The sequence below is a fragment of the Hippopotamus amphibius genome, chromosome X, assembly GCF_030028045.1.
Source record: "Hippopotamus amphibius kiboko isolate mHipAmp2 chromosome X, mHipAmp2.hap2, whole genome shotgun sequence".
Lineage (NCBI taxonomy): Eukaryota > Metazoa > Chordata > Mammalia > Artiodactyla > Hippopotamidae > Hippopotamus > Hippopotamus amphibius.
The window spans coordinates 2,830,515-2,850,036 of NC_080203.1; the positions used below are offsets into that span (position 1 = coordinate 2,830,515).

The 19,522-nt window shown below is 45.6% G+C and overlaps 1 protein-coding gene across 5 annotated transcripts in view; it reads left to right on the forward strand.

The window, feature by feature from the left end:
• Window positions 1-19,522, forward strand: part of MECP2 (methyl-CpG binding protein 2) — a 54,096-nt gene that overhangs the window by 12,791 nt on the left and 21,783 nt on the right. For 4 of the 5 annotated variants that reach the window (XM_057717824.1, XM_057717825.1, XM_057717826.1 and 1 more), the window contains exon 2: window positions 14,621-15,566. The exons of the other annotated variant lie outside the window; for it this stretch is intronic. The gene's annotated coding sequence lies outside the window, so the exon portion shown is untranslated. The remainder of the gene's footprint in view (window positions 1-14,620; window positions 15,567-19,522) is intronic. 5 annotated transcript variants of the gene reach the window in all.

The following is a 19,522-nucleotide window of genomic DNA, read 5'->3' on the forward strand; positions in this document are numbered from 1 at the left end:
ATACTGTTCAACAATGTATCATTTGCTGAACCATGAAACAAGTCTCCATAAACTTCAGAAGATCCTAACAGGTTATGTTCTTTGATCAGAATGGGATTAAGTTAGAAATCATAAAAGATCTAGGGGAAAACCCCCAAATATTTGAAAATTAAACCACACAGTTCTAAGTAACCCATGCGTCAAAGAAGAAATCACAAGAAAAATTAGAGATTTCAAGTAATAATGAATTATAATGAAAATACAACATATTAAGTGTTATGGGATGCAACTAAAGGGATACTTAGAGGGAAATTTATAGCTTTAAATGCATTTATTAGAAAAGAAAAGAGATATAAAATTAGTGATCTAAGATTCCATCTTAAACTAGGAAAAGTAGAGCAAAGTAAACCCAAATTAAGTAGCGGGAAGGAAGGAAGGACAGTTAAGAGCAAAATTTATGAGACAGAAAACAAAGAATAGAGAAAAAGTAACAGAACCAAAACATATCAACAAAGTTGATAATCCCCTGGCCAGACTAATGAATATAAAAAGAAAAGCACAAAAAAAAAAAAAAAAAAAAAAGAAAAGCACATAAGTTGCCAGTATCAGGCATAAAAGGGGATATTACTAAAGCCTCTTCAGACATTAAAAGGATTATAAAGGAATGTTATGAACAACTAAAATTGACAAACTTGGATGAAGTGGACAAATGCCTTGAAAAAAAAGGACATATAAAAAGTGACATAATATGAAATAGAAAAAGAGCCCTTCATTTAGTAAAAAAGATTCAATTCATTATCAAAAAAATTTTCCACAAAGAAATCTCTAGGCCCATATGGTTTTCACAGCTGAATTTCATCAAACATTTAAGAAATGACACCAATCTTACATAAACATAAGCTTTTAGAAAATAGAGGAGGAAGAAGAAACATTTCATAGTTTGTTTTATGTCTAGCATAACCCAGATACTAAGTCTTATGAAGACATTAAATAAAAAGAAAACTATAGATTATTATCCCTCATGAACATGTTTTGAAATCTTAATAAAATATTAGCAAATGAAATCTAACAGTGTATTAAAAAGATAATCTGACATCCCTGGTGGCGCAGTGGTTACGAATCCACCTGCTGATGCAGGGGACACGGGTTCAAGCCCTGGTCGGGGAAGATCTCACATGCCATGGAGCAACTGAGCCCGCACGCCACAACTACTGAGCCTGTGCTCTAGAGCCCATGAGCCATAACAACTACTGAATCCAAGTGCCACAACTACTAAAGCCCATGCACCTAGAGCCTGTGCTCTGCAACAAGAGAAGCCACTGCAGTGAGAGGCCTGTGCACCACAATGAAGAGTAGCCATGCTTGCCACAACTAGAGAAAGCCTGCGCACAGCAACGAAGACCCAATGCAGCCATAAATAAATAAATAAATAATTTAAAAAAAAGATATATCAACCAATTGAGGCTTATCACAGGAATACAAATGTGGTTTAACATTTAAAAACCAACCTGTAATTCACCATATTAAGAGAATAAAGGAGAAAAAAAACATGAACTCAATAAATATAGAAAAATTATTTGACAAAATTCATTGCTCATTCATAATAGAAACTCAGCAGATTAAGAATAGGAACTTCCTTATCTGATAAAATGCCTTAAGAAAGAGATAGATATAAATTGTATTTAATGGTAAAATATTGAAACACATGTACCTTTAAGTCAGGGAAAAGTTCTAACCAGTATGATAAGGCAAGAAAAAAGGTAAAAGGCATATTAAAAGGAAGTAAAACTGTTTCTTTTTGGAGGTAATGTAGAAATTTGAAAGAATCTGTAAGAGAGAAAGATGTACTCAGACTAAAAAGTGAATTCAGCAAGGTCTCAGGATACAAGGTCAATTATACAAAAATTAATTGGAAATGAAATTTACAATGCAGTCCCGTTGGGAATAATTCAGTGAAAAATGTACAAGGTCTGTACACAAACTGAAAACATTGCTGAAAGAAGACCTAAATAAATAGAAAGATATACCATGTTCATGGATTGAACGACTAAATAATCTTTACAATTCTAAAATGTATATGGAAATACAAAGTACCTAGAATGTCCAAAGCAATCTTGAAAAAGAACAAAATTGGGACACTTATACTACCTGAGTTTGAGTTACTATAAAGCTGCAACAATCAAGACTGCCTGGTACTTGTATAAGGATAAACACATAGTTCAGTGGAATAGACTAGAAAGCCCAGAAATTGACCAAACTTCTATGATTGATTTTTAACAGAGGCCTCAGAGCGATTCAGTGTGAGAAAGGAAAGGCTCTTCAGCAAATGGTTCTGTTCATACCAGACAAAAAGGAAACTTGACCCTACCCATATTAGTTGCCTAGGGCTGCTATAACAAAATACCACAAACTGGATGGCTTAAAACTCAAGGTGTCTTCAGTCTCATGCTCCCTCTGAAACCTGTAGGGGGATCCTTACTTGCCTCTCCCTAGCTTCTGGTGGTTTGCTGGCAATCTTTGGTGTTCCTTGACTTACAGCTGCATAACTCCAGTGTCTGCCTTCCTCATCATCATGTGGTGTTCTCTATGTTGTGTCTGTATCTTCACATGGCTATCTTCTTAAAAGGACACCGGTACCGGTCATATTGGATTAGGCACCCACCCTGCTCCAGGATGACTTCATCTTAACTAATTACATCTGCAATGACCCTATTTCCAAATAAGATCACATTCTTAGGTGCTGGGGGTTAAGATTTCAACATATCTTTTTTGAGGACACAATTTAACCTGTAACACTACCTCACACCATACATGAAAATTAATTCCAGATGGATTATGGACCTAAATATAAAGCTGTTAGGAAAAAAAATGGAAATATCTTCACAACCTGAAGATAAAGGTTTCTTAGGATACAGAAGGCAATAATTATTAAAGGAAAAAATGGATACATTGGACTTCATTAAAATTTAAAACATTTGCTCTTCCAAAGATAATATTAAGAAAATGAAAAGACAAGTCACTGAGGAAATAGTTGAGACAAGTCGTAAATAGAAAGTCATATCTGGCAAAGGACTTATATCCAGAATATATAAAGAACTCTTACAACTCAGTAATAAAAAGAATCTAATTTTAAAACAGGAGACAATTTTAGCAAGTACTTCATAAAGGAAGGCATCTGAATGATGATGATCAGTATTCCGACGAAAAAGTGCTAACATTAGTCATCAGAGAAATGCAAATTAAAGCCACAATGAAATACCACTACACACCCACTGGAATGGCCAAAACTGAAAACTGATAACACCAAATGTTGCTGAGGATGTGGGGTGGGGCTGCCTGGAAAGTGGTGCCAGGGAACTTTCTGTGGCCATGGTAACATCTTCTGTCTTGATAGGAGTTTGGCTTATACAAATGCATACACTTGACAGAACTCATCAGATAATACACTTGAGATTTGTCATTTCACTGCATGTAAATTTTACCTAAGAAATTGAAAATGAATTTTCATCTCTAGTTAATGATATGCATGCTGAAGTGTTTGGGGATGAAGTGTACTGGTGAACTTTGAAATGCATCAAAAATAAGACGGATTGATGGGTAGATGAATCATGTCAACAGTGGTAGAATCTGGGTGATGAGTATGTGGGTGTTCTTTGTACAGTTTGATCAATTTTTCTATATGTTTCAAATTTTTCTTTATAATGTGTTGGAAAAAAAGTCACTTGGAGTAATTCTTTTCTGTGTGGTTATGTTACTGATTTGATATAGTTTTATTTGTTTTCAGTTTTGTGGTTTGCCTTTTTCTCTTTTATTTTTGGCATGCATAAAGTATTCGATGGTTCAGAAGTCAAGCCTAATTTAATTGGGGAATTGCTACTTTACCGAACTTTTTTTAGTTATGATTGTGAAATAACAAAGTTATAATTGTCATAATGATTGTTTATATTAATAGCTTATATGCACACTTTATGTACATGTAAACAACATGTATGGGTTTTGTAGTTCTGTTTTGTTATATTCTGATTACATTTATTGAAATGAAATTTGGTATCTGTTGAATCTACTATAACAGGCTTGAATTAAAAAAAAAAAGCCAGGCCTCAGATGGTAAGTAACTAGACTTGTGATGGTCATCACTTTGTAATGTATATAGAAGTGGAATGCTGTACACCTGAAACTTATATAATTTTAAGTAAAGCCAAAAATTTTTTTTTAATTTTAAGAAGCTCAGCCTATGTAATACTCAGAACTTACTAGTTTCTTGTTCATCCTTCTAGTGTTTCCTCTTACAAAAAGATAAACCAATAAATGTATGTATTCTTATTTATTTTTCTTACACGAAAAGTATGCTTGTTATACTGTTCTGCAACTTGTTTTTAGTTTGTTTTCACTTCCTCTATCCTGGAGATCGCTCCCTGTCAGCATCGATACCCTCCTTGTTTATGGTGGTGTGGAGCTCTCCCTTCCTCATTTTTTTTCTTCCTGCTGCACAGTCTCCATTGTATAGATGAAGCATGCTTTAGTTAAGCAGCTCCCTGTGGATGGACATTTGGGTACTTTTCAGTCTTTTCCTATTGTAAACAATGACACATTGTTGTTTTCTATTTGTAACTAACCCATTTTTAATCTCTGAATTCCTGTCCTCTGTTTCTTTCTTGTTTGTGGATGTTTCTGTTCTGGTTTTATGGCTGAATTATCTTCTAAAATATGAAAACATTATCTGTTTCTTCTAGGGACAGAATTGATCTGTCTTCCATATTGCTGGGTCTCTTCCTTTGACCCTGGAGAGCTGTGCGGGTTGGGGGCAAGAAGCCTGGGTAGCTGGCACCCTGCCCCTGCTCTGGTGGAGTCACCCATTTCCTGTGGGGTCCCTCCCCGTAGGGAGGGTTGGAGTAGGAGTTCTGTGGGGGGTAGGGCAGAGCAGGACAGGCTGACCTGCAGACTTGGCTTTGGTGGGAAGCAAATGGGGTCCTCCCTCATGCCATGGACCCTTGGAGGCCAGACAGAGGTGGGCTTCACCTGGCCTGCTGCCACACCAGGAGCCTTGCGGGGAGGAAAGGAAGGTTCCAGCCACTGATTTAGAAAAGACCCTCTGGTTTCTTGCCTATGGGAAGAAGTGGCACCTTGCCACTCCACATGTGCTCCACTGACTAACCCCAGTACTGTAAGCCCCTCCTTGGGAGCTTGCTGAAACTGCCCTGTCTCCAAACCTTCGGGATCAGAATCTGATGGTCAACAGCCTCCCAGGTGACTTGTGTGTCCATGAGAGTTTGAGGGACACTGCTTGCCCCTGGTCTGGTCAGCTCTGATCTGAGAGCCTTTCGGGGGGTTCTGACAGGCACAGGGGCTTCCATCTCCTTTGTAGAGTATACATTCACCCTGTTCTGTTAGTCAACACACTCCTCCTATTTCCAGCATCTAGAAATTTGTGAAACATTTCTGTTCGGAAATCCCTTCCTGCTATTGTTTCTGTCGTCTCTGTTGGAAGTTTCTTCCTCTTTATACATCTGTACTTTGTTTCTTTGAAGTTTGAAGGGCTAGGTAGCAAATGCATGTATAATAGTTGGTCATCCTCTAGTGAAGGATTCTAAGCAAGGAACTAGCTGTAATGTGGTGAACTTCATCAGAGGTGGTGAGGACAGAAGCCAGATGGAGTGGAGACTGGGTGTAGACAGTTCTTTTTGAGCAGTTTTGTTGTGATGAGGACCAGAGTAATAGGGGTGGGTGGGATCGAGGGTGATGGGGGTTGCAGAGAGTCTTTTTCAGGTGGGTGGCTCTAAGAGCATACTTGCATGAGGAGGTGGAGGTGGAGAAGGCAGGGTCCTGGATGAGCAGAGTCCTTGCTTGGTGGGAGGCCACAGAAGGGCAGGCTCTGGGTAGGCACTTTGAAAAAGGCAGGAAGAGTAGAAGGCACATGGATCCTTTGTAAAAGCCCAGGAGTCTAGTGAGAATTAGAGCTCAGGTAGAAGCTTGTGAGTTTACGCACTAGCTGCAACAAAGGACCCTAAAGTGGGCAGCTTCCACCCACAGCAACGCATTCTTGCATGGTGCTGGAGGCCACAGGTCTGAAATCAAGGTGTCGCGTGGTCCCGCTCCCTCCAGAGACTCTAGCAGAAGATTCGCTCTTGCCTCTTCTGGTGGCTGGTGGCTGCCTGGAAATCCTAGACGTTCTTTGGCTTCTGGTCACATCACTCCAATCTCTGCTTACATCTTCACTTGGCCTTCGATTTTATGTGTGTCTTCGCACTGTAAATGCAGGATGATCTCATCTCGAGATGCTTCACTTAATTATATTTGCAAAGACCTCTTTTCTAAATAAGGTTACATTCGCAGGGTCCAGGGGTTAAGACGTGTACATACCTTTTGGGGGTTACCGTTGAACCTGCTATAGAAGGCTGTCCGTCTCCAGGATAGAAGGGCCCAGGGAAGGCCAGGAGTCCCACAGAACAGTTGCTTTCAATCGAATCCAGGCTGTAAGCTGACGGGCAGTGGCAATTTGGTCCTATCCCGTGTAGGATAACCACAGTAGTTTTAGCTAAAGGGGTTCATGGTAAATTTAATGAGATGCTCATCTTGTCCTAAGTAGTGTTCACATGGCACCCATATGACTCCTGGCTATCTGGTTGCCACAGTTTGGCAGCTATAACAGGACAGTGTTCTTTATTCACTGAAAAGTTCATGTAGTTGAAATCAAGTGTTCCCTTAAGTCCGTTCTCATACTTCTGTACCTTATTCTATGATGAGACACGGAAATGGAACATTAAAAAGTGAAAGTACTTAAAATTGTGTTCTTGGAGACAACTTTTTAAAGATGCATATGCTCTGAAGGGTGGCCACATCTCTCTATTCTTTCTGTCAAACTTTTACACTGACTAGTGCTGGTGCCAGTTTGGCCCTAATTTTTTTCCTTATACATTCACCGCACCTTCTCTATAACAAACTCCAATAATCCTTTCCTCTAGCAGGCACTCAGGCACCTTGGATGTTTCCATCTTTTCTCTGACCTTACCTCCCTTGTATCCTCACTCATCTCCTTCCCAGTGTCAATAGCACAGGCAGTCATGATTACCTCCTTCTGGTCTCCGCGCAGCTCTGCCACTTTCTTGCCTTGTTATACTCAGTTGACACAGCCCCAAACCTGGTAAAATGCTGTCATCCACCTGCTTCACACCTGCTCTACCCCGTAGCTGAATGTGGCCCCCTGGTTGTTCTTATTTCAAGTTCATGTGCACTCACTTCAGGAGCATTTCACGCTGCCTAACTGGTATACTGCAGTTTCCCAGTCTCTCCTGGCTTCTCCCACCCTCCTCACCAGCTGTGACACCATCTTGAAGCTGATACCTCACTTCCTGGTTCCTGGAGAGCAGGGAAGCAATCCGAGGAGAACGTCCCCAGGCCCAGGATCCTCTCGGCGGCCTCTGCTGCTCGCTCCCTTCTCCTTTCCTGGACCCCTCTCTCCTATCAGAGATGGCTCCCTCAGTGCCAACTCCTTCCCATCCGCCTCAGCCTGCTGCCGCCTCTCCAACCTGAAAGGGAGCTGCTCTTGAACCCAGTACCCTTCCAGCTGCTCTGCTTCTCTTCACTGGCAGGACTCTTCTTTGTGTCTCCATGTGCTCTCTTGGGCCCATTCCAACTGGCCATTTGCTGACATGAGTGATGACCTTTATGTCTTAAAATCTGGGGGCCAGTTGTCACTTCTCCTCTTCCCTGGCCTGTTAGCATCAGTGACCCTGGCATCCACGTGATTCGGTCCCTCCCCTCCCTTGAGGCTGTGCACCTGCTCAGCTGGGCCTACCCTGACTGCCCTGCTTTTTCCAAACCTTAGCTTTGGTCCCTTTCTAATAAAATAGGTTACTGACTGTGTTTATCTTAAATGTCTGTCATCCCTGCTGGGGCAGAACTCTGTGGGGTGGGGTTGTTCACTGTGTTCACGGAGGTGGCTTGGGCACCTGAGATGGTGTCCCTGGGTCCTGAGAGGTCCTGGCTGAGCATGTGCCGGGTCTGCCTCTGCGCCCTGTGCACTATTTGGGGGGCGGGGGGCGGGCTCAGACTTCTCTCCACCCTCGCTCCCCAGGGGATCTTCCCCGACCTCGGGGCTCTCTTTTGCACCCGCAAGCCACGAGCTACCAACTTTATGTCTCTAGGGTGACTGAGCCCCCTGAACCCCAGACCTGCGCACGCATTGTCGACATCTCTGCTCGTCTGCCAGCAGGCTTCTCCAGCTGTACCCGTTCAAGCCTGAGTTCCCAGTCCCTCACACCTGGCCTTTCCCTGGCCTTCCCTTCCCAGTAAACAGCAACTCCATCTTTCTGCTCCTCAGCTTAGAGTGCCGGTGCTAGTGCCCCGTGCTGCTCTCTCTCACACCACCTCCTACTCCATGAACGCTACTTATTACCACTGACAACTCTCCCCAGCTCCACTCTTCCCATCCTGCTCTGACCTCCCGCCTCCCTCTGCCTTTCACCTTGGCCTTCTCTCTGTTCAGTCCTGCAACGTGTAGACTTTCCTCTCACTCAGAGTCAAAGCCAAAGTTCTTACAGTGGCCTGCAAGGCCCAATCTGAGATCCCCTCTCCTGCTGCTCTCCTGCCACTCATCCATTGTGGCCTCCCTGAGCCCTTCAGGTATATCCCTGCCTCAGGGCCTCAGCCCCTGCCACTAGAATCTAAGCCCCATGGGGGCAGAGGGATTTTTTTTTTGCCTCTCCTCTGCTGTATCTCCAGTGCTTAGAATCATGGATGGATGGATGGGTGAATTCTGCAGTGGGACCTTGCCCTAAGATTTTCTCTTATACTAAGAGGGGCAGGATAGAATGCAGCCTGCTCTGCTATTGACTCATTAGCTTCTCTTGTGGCCAAGAGGAACGATATTCTTCATGCTTTAATTAAATCTGCAGTCTGGAGCAGAAGGTACACACAAAGGGCGGATGTGTGGAGTTAAGAGTTTGAGGTACCTTTGGGGGATTTGCAGTTATCAAAAACTGGCATAAATTGATGAAAGCCTAAATAGCACCCACACTGGTCCCCCACTTTTTTTTTTTTTTCGCCATGCTGCATGGCTTGAGGGACCTTAGTTCCCTGATCAGGGATAGAACCCAGGCCCATGGCAGTGAAAGCACTGTGTCCTAACTACTGGACCGCCAGGGAACTCCCCCCACATTTTAAACATAAAGGCATAATTTGTTTTATTGTGCTTCACTTTATTGTGCTTTACAGGAAGTGCATTTTTTACAAATCGAAGGTTTGTGCAACCGTGCATCGTACAAGTCTATTGGTGCTGTTTTTGCAACAGCATTTGCTCACTTTGTGTCTGTTACATTTGGGTAATTCTCACAATATTTCAGGCTTTTTCATTATTAATATTCTGTTACGGTGGTCTGTGGTCAGTGATCTTTGATGTTACTATTGCAAAAAGATTATGACTCGCTGAAGGCTCAGGTGATGATCAGCATTTTTTAGCAATAAGGTATTTTTAATTAGGGTTTGTACATTTTTTTAGACATAATGCTGTTGTACACTTATAGACTACAGTCTAGTGTAAACATAACTTTTATATACACTGGGAAACCAAAAAACTTGTATGACTTGCTTTATTGTGATATTTGCTTTTTGTGGTGATCTGGAACTGAACTCACAGTATCTCTGAGGTATGTCTGTACATCCTTTATGAGTGTATAATTTAACAGCACGATTTCCCAGCACAGCTTTACAAAACAGGAGAAATGAATTTTAAAGGCCGTCAGGTACCTTTGCCCATCTGTGGCTCATATTTGTGTAACAATATTTGTGTTTTGCCAACAGATGTGCAGCTTAAAGTACTCATGAGAATGGCCTTTGAAGAGGTGGTTACTGCCCACCCCAGCTTCTAGGCCTTGGGGGCCTGACCACTCCTCCCTTGGGCCCTTAGCAACCCCTACAGACATCTGGTGCAGGCCCTGTAGCCAGAAGGGACAACCATTTCTACACGTTGCTTTTCCCCAGTGGTCATGAGCTTCTGGAGCAAAGAGCCCACGTGACTCCGTGGGGCCTTCCCCTGCATAATACAGCGCCTGGCGTGAGCAGCCGATGGCAGCCCTCCTGGGAGCTGTAGGGGGCAGGGTTTCTGGCTCACCATGCAGCCTCTTGGTGCATGTGTGTGTGTGTGCGTGCGCGTCCCACCGCCCGCTACCTGGCCCTGGAGTCCTGGCTCACTCCCTGCCTGGCGGCTCTGGTTTGGGAGAGCGGAATGCTCTGGCGGATTGAACTTTTTGAGTCTCAGCAATTCAAACACTGTTTTGCTTTTGTTCTGGTTGGGTTATGACACTCACTACTGTGAAGGAAAGAAAGGGAATCTGGTGGTGTAGGAAATGGTATGTTGTGTCATTAATTGTTTTATTTTAAAGCTTTTTATATTTTTGCAATGAGTTTTCTTTGAATAAATAATTCTGAGAGCTTATCACATAGAAGGCATGTGTTGTCCTCAGGACATTCTGAATTATCTGGATTTATTTTTGTCTCTTGAACTCCCTTATACACAATTCAGAGGCTGCATTTTTAGCCAACAGAAATAGGAAGAAAGAAGCTCAGAATTTATTTTGTTGTTTTTCAGTAGCTTGTGTTATAGTGATTGTGATAACTTGGTGAAAAAGCTGTGTAGCAACTAAACCTCACATATGGTTTATCATGAATACTTTTTTTTACTTCCTAAGTATCTTCATACCTTTTTTGTGTTAAAAGAATCCCCTACTCTGTGGATCTTGGGTTTGAAGCAGGTGGATCCTACCTTCTACTTAAGAAAGCCTAAAGATGGGGTTGGAGGCTTGTGGTGTCCTCTTGTGTGCCCTGAAGTCTGGATGCAGGCTGTCCATGGCTACTGTTGTGGCTCCATAAATATCTGGGATCTAGGGCCCCTCAGTCTTTTTCCTTCATCACCCTGAGCAGGTGACTTCCATCCTCAAGGTCGCCCATGGTCACAAGATGGCAGTTGCAGTTCTAGCCATTGCATCTTGCTCTCCAGGAAAGAAGGAGGGCATGGGGGAAGGGGAAAAGGGCACTTGCTGGCACACCCTCCAGTCCCATTCAATAATTTCCATTTCCATCTCTGTGTCCATCCTTTTTTTTCCTGAGGAACAAACAAAAGCTACAGTAGCAATCATTTATTTGTCACTCATGGGTCTGGGTCAGGTGCAAGATGAGGTTCAGATCTGTTCTCAAGCCTGTCGTTCCAGGACCGAGGAGGGAGAAGCAGTTTCCAGGGATGCTGTCTTATTAGGCGGATGTCAGGAGCCCAAGAGGAGTGAGCAGACACACAGGCCTTTTAAAAAGGCTCTTCCTTCTCATTCCCATCAGTGAAGCCAGATGTGTGAGCAAGTGCAGAGCCAGTGGGTGGGGAGGTGTGCTCTGCCCACAGTCCACAGGATGAGAGCAGGCATGAAAGAGAATGGAACAAGCAGTGCGCTCTGCTGTGTTCTCATTGACCAGAACGCTTTCCCGGCTCTGCCAGGAAGCTGGGAGATAGCTTTTCTTAGCTAAGCGCAGGGTCCTCCTGTTAGGAAGGCAGACAGAGGACCTGGGTATTCGGGGGTGGGGGGCAGCTGTCAGTGCCTACCTTGGGGGACAGATATTCCTGCCTCTTGGTCTCCAGAAGCTAGGGGGCAGCCATGAGACCCAGGCTTGGCCAAACCCATTCTGCCCTCAGGGACTTTGACCTTTTTTGGGGTGCGGAGGCGGGGGGGTCTTAGTTCCCTGACCAGGGATTGAACCCGGGCCGTTGGCAATGAAAGCCTGGAGTCCTAACCCCTGGACCGCCAGGGAGTTCCCCAGCTTTGACTCTTGTTTTTGAAGAGACTTTGACTCTTGAAAGACAATGAAGGATAAGTCATGGTAGTGGCACGTGCAGCAGGGAGCCAGCAGCAGTGGCTGACGTTCGATGATGAGGTGGTGGCGCTGCCCAGGGTACAACCTTGGCAATGTTTTCAGTCATGCAGCTGCTTTTCTGGGCTTAGTTTTCTAGTCTTCTCTTCATTTCCAGATTCTGCTGCAGAACTCCTTTGTGACTGGAGTTAGCTAGAGTTGTTTTCTGTTGCTTGCAACCAGGACCTTGATGCTTTCTGTTTTATCTTGAATAGAGTGGATGAACAGAGGCTTTTTGAGCCATGTCACTTTAGGATTAAATCCTGGTTCATTCGCCTGCTAGCTTTCAGGTTGCTTTTTCATCCTTGAGCCTCAGTGTTGCCTTTATTTAAACGCCGCTTTTGTGTGTTTCTGAACATTCAGTGAGGTTGTATGTAAAGCGATGATTGTGAAAGTATAGGGAGAGTATACTGGTCTGAGCTTTTTGATGGACTGTATATCATTTGGGTTAGCAACGTAGGAGTACTGTTAGCAGCTCAAAGGGCCCCTCTGGGCAGGGGGTGAGAAAGGACAGGAAGCGCTACTGGGGCCTACTTTGAGCAGGGCTGTCGGCAGACCCTGGCCTCCGGCAAAGCACAGAGGTGCTTGACAACCAGAGGCTGTTTGCTGAATGGAGGAGTGCTGCGTTGCAATTTCTTGGGATCTGGGCAAGTCTAAAGTGTCTGGAGAATATAGCTAAGCTGCAGATCACTATCCAATGGATCATCCTAGGCTTAATGCCTTCCACTGGGCAGTGGGAACAATGATCATTGTGGGTGCACTGGGGCAGATTTTTAAATTTCCTTTTCATTCGACACTTGAGTGCAGCAGTTCTTCCTGCTAACTCACTACCAGTCACCACTAATGAACAAAGAATATGAACAGGAAATTCATGAAGAGGTACAGGTGGCCGATGAAGATAGGAAAAGAGCTCTGCCTCAGTGATAATCAAAGAGACACACATGGAAACAAAGAAGATGCCATTTTCACCTACCAAATTTGTAAAGATTGAAAAGGACAAATGGAAAGGAAAGACCTAGTACCAGCAAATGTTGGGATCAGCTCCCGCTGCATGGTTCATGCCCCACGTCCTGGGCTGGCCTGCACACACCGTCGGATGAGGCCTTTCCTCATCTCTGCAGGCATTTGGATCCACTGTTGAGCAGGTGGCCCAAGCACATGGTTCACAGTTCAGGAAGTGCAAGCTCTAGAGGGATGCTTGGTCTGTAAGTGTACCTGCTGCCACCCGGGCCCCTCTGCAGGGAACAGCTGCCTCCACGGGCTTGTATATGTCCTTTGAGGTGTTCTGTGTACGTGGACGCACTGCAAACCCTATTTTTATTTCCCTGCACCTGCTCGGGTCAGTGTGGCCAACGTGTATTTTTATCCATTTTGTCTACATTATTAAGTTTACTAGCAAGAAGCTGTGCTTACCTTTTTATAAACCTCTGCAACATCTGTATTGGTCTCGTTTTTCATTCTAGTGCTGTTACTTGTTCCTTCTCCCTTTTTTCCTTGTCCTGATAAAATTGTGTGGGTTTTACTGGTCTTTCACAGAGGGCACGTGTGGGCATTGTTGTCCTGTATTACTCGTGTCTGCTTTCCAGTTCATTACATTATGGCAGATTTTATCTTTGTTATATCTTCTACTTTCGTGGGGTACATTCTGTGGTTTTCTTTTTCTCACTTTTTAAATTCTAAACTTAGCTCATTGGTTATCAACCTTCTTTTCAAACATAAGCATTTAAAGCTGATCCTCAAACGATTTCAGCTGCATCATTTTGATGTGTCGCGTCTGCGCTTGGAGTCAGCTCGAAGGGTTTTTTAAGAAATGCCTTCGATGTTTCCTCTTTGACCCACAGATTATTTAGAAATGTGTTTTTTAAATTTCCAAGTACATGGCCTTGTGGGGTTTTTCCTAGTTACTAATTTTAAAAATCAAGTTCTAGCTAAATGGCACCATGCTCCAGACGGTGGCCTCCGCTTGTGCAGCAGTGCAGGACCACCCGCACGAGCCTGTTGGTGGGGTGCAGGAGCCCGAGGAAGCTTGTCTTCTTCATCTCATCCCTGGGATTATGAAGGTGTCCTCTCTTCTTACTGTTGTTCTATCTACTGGAGTTCCTCACTGCTGGGGAGCAGGTGTAACAAACTCCAGTTTCTCCAGTGGCTTTGTTAATTTGGGCTTTATTATTTATTTTGAGGCCAGGTTTTCAGTTTTAGAAATCATTTTGTCTTCCTGGTGAATCGAACCCTTTAGCATTATGAGGTGACCCTTTATGTAATTGGTCGTGCTTTTGCCTTGAACGTTGCTTCCTCTGATAGTGACGGTGCTGCAGCGCCTCTGTGGTTTTGCTCAGCACTGCCACTTTTCATTTTCCGCCCTTCTGTGTCTTCATAGACTAGATGTAGCTCTTGAAAATGGCAAATAGCTGGAATAAAAAAAAATCCAGGGACTTCCCTGGTGGCGCAGCGTTTAGGACTCTGCGCTCCCAAGGCAGGGGGCCCGGGTTCAATCCCTGGTCAGGGAACTAGGTCCTGCATGCTGCAACTAAGAGTTTGTATGCCACAACTAAGGAGCCCACCTGCTGCAACTAAGACCTGGTATGATCTAAGTAATTAATTTTTTAAAAATCCATTCTGTCTGTTGCATCTGTTATCATCTGTTTAATTACTGATGCATTTAGATTTGTCTATACCGTTTTATTTTGTGCATTCTAGTTTTTCCACATTTTCTGTTCTTTATTTTTTTTTCTCCTTTCTTGCCTTCTCCTAGATTGAGTTGTTTTTTAAATCGTGGTAAGATACATGTAACATAAAATTTACCATCTTAACCATTTTTAAGTGCACAGTTCAGTGGCATTCAATACATTCAAGCTGTTGTACTACCATCTCTTGGAATAGTCTTAATTGGTGTTATGCAGTATACATCGTGCCATATACAGCTTTCTCATTTGCCATTTAACAGTAGAACATAGGCATCCCCATTGTTATGGACTAAAGTGTTTGTGTCCCCCCCCTCTCCAAATTCATATGTTGATGCCCTAACCCCAGATGTGAGGATGTTTGGAGATGGGGCCTTTGGGGGATAATTAGGATTAGATGAGGTCATGAGGCTGGGGCCCAATGGGATCAATGTCTCTAAAAGAAGAGACACTAAAGAGCTTACTCCCTGCCGTGTGCCATGTGAGGACACAGTGAGAAAGCAACCATCTACAAGCCAGGAAGAGGGCCCTCACCAAGGAATCTGCTAGCACCTTGACCTTGGACTTACTGCGTCCAGAACTGTGAGCAATAGATTTCTGTTGTGTAAGCCACTCAGCCTGTGGTGTTTCACTGTGGCAGCCTGAGAGCTAAGACACCCATGTTAAGAAAAACAGTGAACATGCTTTTAAAGCTAACTTAGATTCCATCACAAATTTAGTGTATTTTCTGTCTTGGCCTTCTGTTAGCTCCCTACCCCTTACCTCTGGATGCTTTGCATCTTCTCTCTGCCAGGCTTTCCAAAAGAGTAGTTTATATTCATGCTCTCCATGTCCCATTGGTCAGCTCTTGGGATCACATCTCCACTCAGTGCTTCCACTTCTCCCCCACCTCACACACACTCACTCGCTTGTGCGGTGGTTCCGGACCAGCTGCTGTCTGCCTGCCTGATCAGGATCCGCTCATGGAATCTGCACCAGCCCACACGAGACAGACTGGTCCTTATCCATACTCTACAGGTGAGAACTTACCAGACTCAGCATTTATCTTAATAGCCTCTCCGTGGCATGTGAAAATATTGATTTCTTTCTTGCAACTCTTCACTGACAGAAAGGGGAGTTAACCAGGTGCCCTTTGGCCCTCGGCTCTTTGTCCCCTCCCACTACACTGGGCTCTGCAGTCTTCCCTCCCAGTATTCCCATGTAATGATGACGCTGTGTCTTGCTGCATGTGCCTTCTGCTAGGGTGAAGCCACTGAGGGCGGTGACTGCCTTTGCTTGCCCACCACAGCCTCCCCTTAGCTCTCTGGTGTTGCACTTGTTACTCTTCTTGTTCAGCGAGTGACAGGTCTATCAGAGCTCTAGGAGGAGGGCAGTTAGCAGCAAGGGGTGTAGCTCTTTGTTTTATCCGCAGAGCGAAGACGTTTCAGTAGAAGATTTTTATGCAGTCTCAGATTTACAAAGTAAGTCAGCCTCACCCTACAGGTGACATATGGAACACTAGAACCAGAAACAGCTCAGCTAGGCTCAAGTGCCCTGGAATTTTTTTCCCACCAAGGAACTGCTTCATGGATGTGCTTCTCTCAGCCACCTCAACTTGATGGCGGATCCTGAGAGTGCGGAGAAACTAAGTTGAAGCGGGTCTGTGGAAAATGATCTGAAGTTGAATTCGGTATTATCCACACACGCCGGTCTCTGTTAGCTCCAGGAAGCTCTAATCTTCCAGAAGGGGGTCCCTAGGACCCTAGAGGTGTTTTCAGAGATCTAAACTGAGCCAAGCAGGTTCTTCTCCACCCAGGTGCTGGCCCGTCCTCCGCTGCCTCAGGCCTCCAGTTACCTGCAGGTCAGTCCACAGGTGAATCTTGGGGTTTCAGCTGACATCCCATTAGGTGGCGACGGAGAGCACTGAAAAGGAGTATGAACGAACTAGAACTTCTTTTCCCTTCGGTGAGAGAAAGGCTCATGGTGGGGAGTGGGGGGGATATGCACGCGCGTGCTAGTCAGATTTTACCATGCAAGGCACTTAAAGGTCTTTGCCCTTTTTTCTCCCTCCCATTCTCCTCAACCCTACCACCCTCCTGCCCCCGCCCCCCCCCCCCAAGAAGTTGGATAGATCAGAAGGCCAGGTGGCCAAAGCCTGTGCCTCTGGTCTCTGTCATGGTGGATAGCAGCACTGCTCATGCAGGCTGGGAACCTGAGTGCTGCCAGCCCTGCTCAGCCCTTTATTTCTCCCACCTCTTGTCTCCTGCGTCCCTCTCGCCACCGACCTAGTTCAAGCCTTCCAGCTCTCCTCCACTTTTCTCCCTGCCATGCAGTCCCTAGTATCAGATCTCACCCTCCTGCTTTAAACCCGAGAGTGGGGCCCCTGTCCTTCAATGGTGTCAAGAGCCCTTACACACTTCTGCCTCTTTCGTTACCACTCCTTTTCTCATCCATGTGCCCCTCAGCCACGCAGGACTGCACCCATGCTCCTGGCCTTTGTCTGGGTTTCCCTGCTGCATTTCCTTCTCCTCCTGGTTCTTGAAGACTCGCCTTGGGTATCTCTTCCTGCAGAGTCCTTCCTAGGCTCCCAGGCCCCATCTGGGTCAGATGTCTCCTCGTGAGCTCCGGCTTCCTGCAGGTGCCTTATAACCAGAGGGCAGCCTGCTGACTGTCCCGGCCCACACGCCCCAGGCGGCAGGAGGAGCAAGAGCCTGTTCTCCGCGTGTGTGATCCGCGCTCTGATAGAAAGCGTGCTGTGACGCGCAGGCCCTCAACTCTCCGTCGTGAGCTTGCTCGCCACCCTGGACAGCTCCCCCTCCACTGAGGACTTGGTGCCAGGCTCACAGTCTGTCTCTCTGTCCCCAGCCATTCTATCCCACAGGTGACAAGCGTGCGCACAGAGGGCCCTCCTAGTGCTTGGCTTCCAACTTCTGGTCACCTCTGCTCCAGTGACCTCAGCCACCCACTGCCAAGGTCACAGCCTGGACTTTGTCATCACTGAAAACTGCTCCACCCCTGCAACTCTAACAAACAGCTCCACTGGTGACAAAGACTTCCTGTGTTCCTAGCTCCCCAGGAACATGTCAGTTTTCCCTGGTGTCATGAATCATGCCCATCACTATACAAACGTGTTTTCAAATCTCCCATCTTTACTGAGCGTTCCCTCCTTAGCTCCTGCCCAGTTCTCTGTTCCCTCTTTGGCCAAGCTTTTCAAGACTTGGCTACTCAGTATTCCCACTCCTCACCTCCCACTTTTGCTCAGCCCCTAGCGGATCTTTGCGTTGCCTGGGCCAGTGGTAGTGATTCCTCCTCTTGACAGGCTTGTTCCCTCCTGGAATCCCCTTCCTGGTGTCTCTTCAGGGACCCCGCCAGCACCCTCTCCTGGTGCAGTGTCACTGGCTTAGTTGGCCACCTTACTTCACATCTGAGCCCCTGTATTTGTTTGAAGGAACTCTTACCCCATCTTATGAGTTTGATGAGAGACCAAGTGACCTCTGACTGTAGTCGCTGAAAGTACCATATTCTTCTTTTCCTAATTTCCCTTTCAGCTGGAACAGTGGTTGATAAACTACATCCCAAGGCCAAATCTGGCCCACTTCTTGTTTTTGTAAATAAAGTTTTATTGCAGCCCAGCCCCACTCCTTCCTTTACGCATTGTCTGAGGCAAGTTGAGTGGTTGTGACAGAGACCATGAGGCCTGCAAAGCAGAAAATGCTTACTGTCCCTTTACAGAAAAAAATGGCCTAAGCCCTGCAAGGGGGTATGGTCCTGTGCCTCTGGCTCTCATATCAGACCCACCCTCTCTAAGGGAGCAGGGCCAGCTCCCAGGCAGCAGTGGCTGCTGGTCAGTGGCCAGTGCTGCCCCCTGCAGCGTGGCAGAGGCAGTGCTGGCTTCCCTGCACCAGCCTGGCAGCAGGATTTGGAGTATTGTTCTTGACTAACTAGATTCAAACCTGTTTCTCCAACCCTCTGGCCACCTAATACCCTTTTATTCCCCCCGACCCAAGTTTTTGTTATTGGGGTAAAATACACATGAAAAAAATTACCATTTCAGCCATTTTTAACTGTAGAGTTCCATGGTATTAAGTACATTCATACTGTGTGAACATCACCGCCTTCCATCTTCCAGTTTAATCAAGTTCTTGTCCGCGTAAATCAGCTAGAATTGCTCTCTGTTGCTTGCCACAATCTGGACAGGTACACCTGATCATCTTTCTACTTTCTCACTCCTCTTTGTGTCCTTTGCTGACTCTTTCTCTTTGTCACAACTGCAGATGGGAGGAAAGTTGTCCACACTCACATCTGAGGTGTACTCACTCACTCACCTGACTCTTCAGACCTCTGGGCTAATGATGACCAGATCTCTGTCTCTAGCCTGGACCTCTAGAAGGCGAAATGCCTCAACACCGAAAACATAAAATATGGAAGTCAGAACTCTTGATCTCCTGCACTCCCCCTGCCCCCAGCACACACATGCCCTCCACTGATGACACCTAGACCAGCCGCCACATCGCCTGCTGAAGCTCTGCAGTAGCTGCACACAGCAGGCAAGTAGGTAACTGTGCAGGTCCCCAGCCAGGAGTGCAGTCTGCAGGCATCCTGTAGCTGCTGGCTCCTTTGGGCTTGGCCTTGAGCTTGGCCTCAGCTGTGAGAGCTTCCTCACCTGGTCATGCCAGTTTCAGGGCAGTGCCCTGGTGGCTGCATGAGGGAGGGGGTACAAAACCACCACCCTGCCATCATTGCCTAAGGTGGCCTGGAGCTTTCTTGAGTCTGTGTTGCACTTCACCTTCTTCCCCTGCCCAGATCCGATTCCTCTCCCTTCCGTTCACAGATGTCAATCCCTAATAAATGTTTAGCACCCCAAACCATGAGCACACCCTGCAGCATCTTGTGTCTCCCTGTCCCCTCATCCACCCTTGCACCACATCTTCCATAAAGAGTGAGATTTTTCAAACTGTTCATGTGATCATGTCACTCCCCTGAGAAAAACCCTC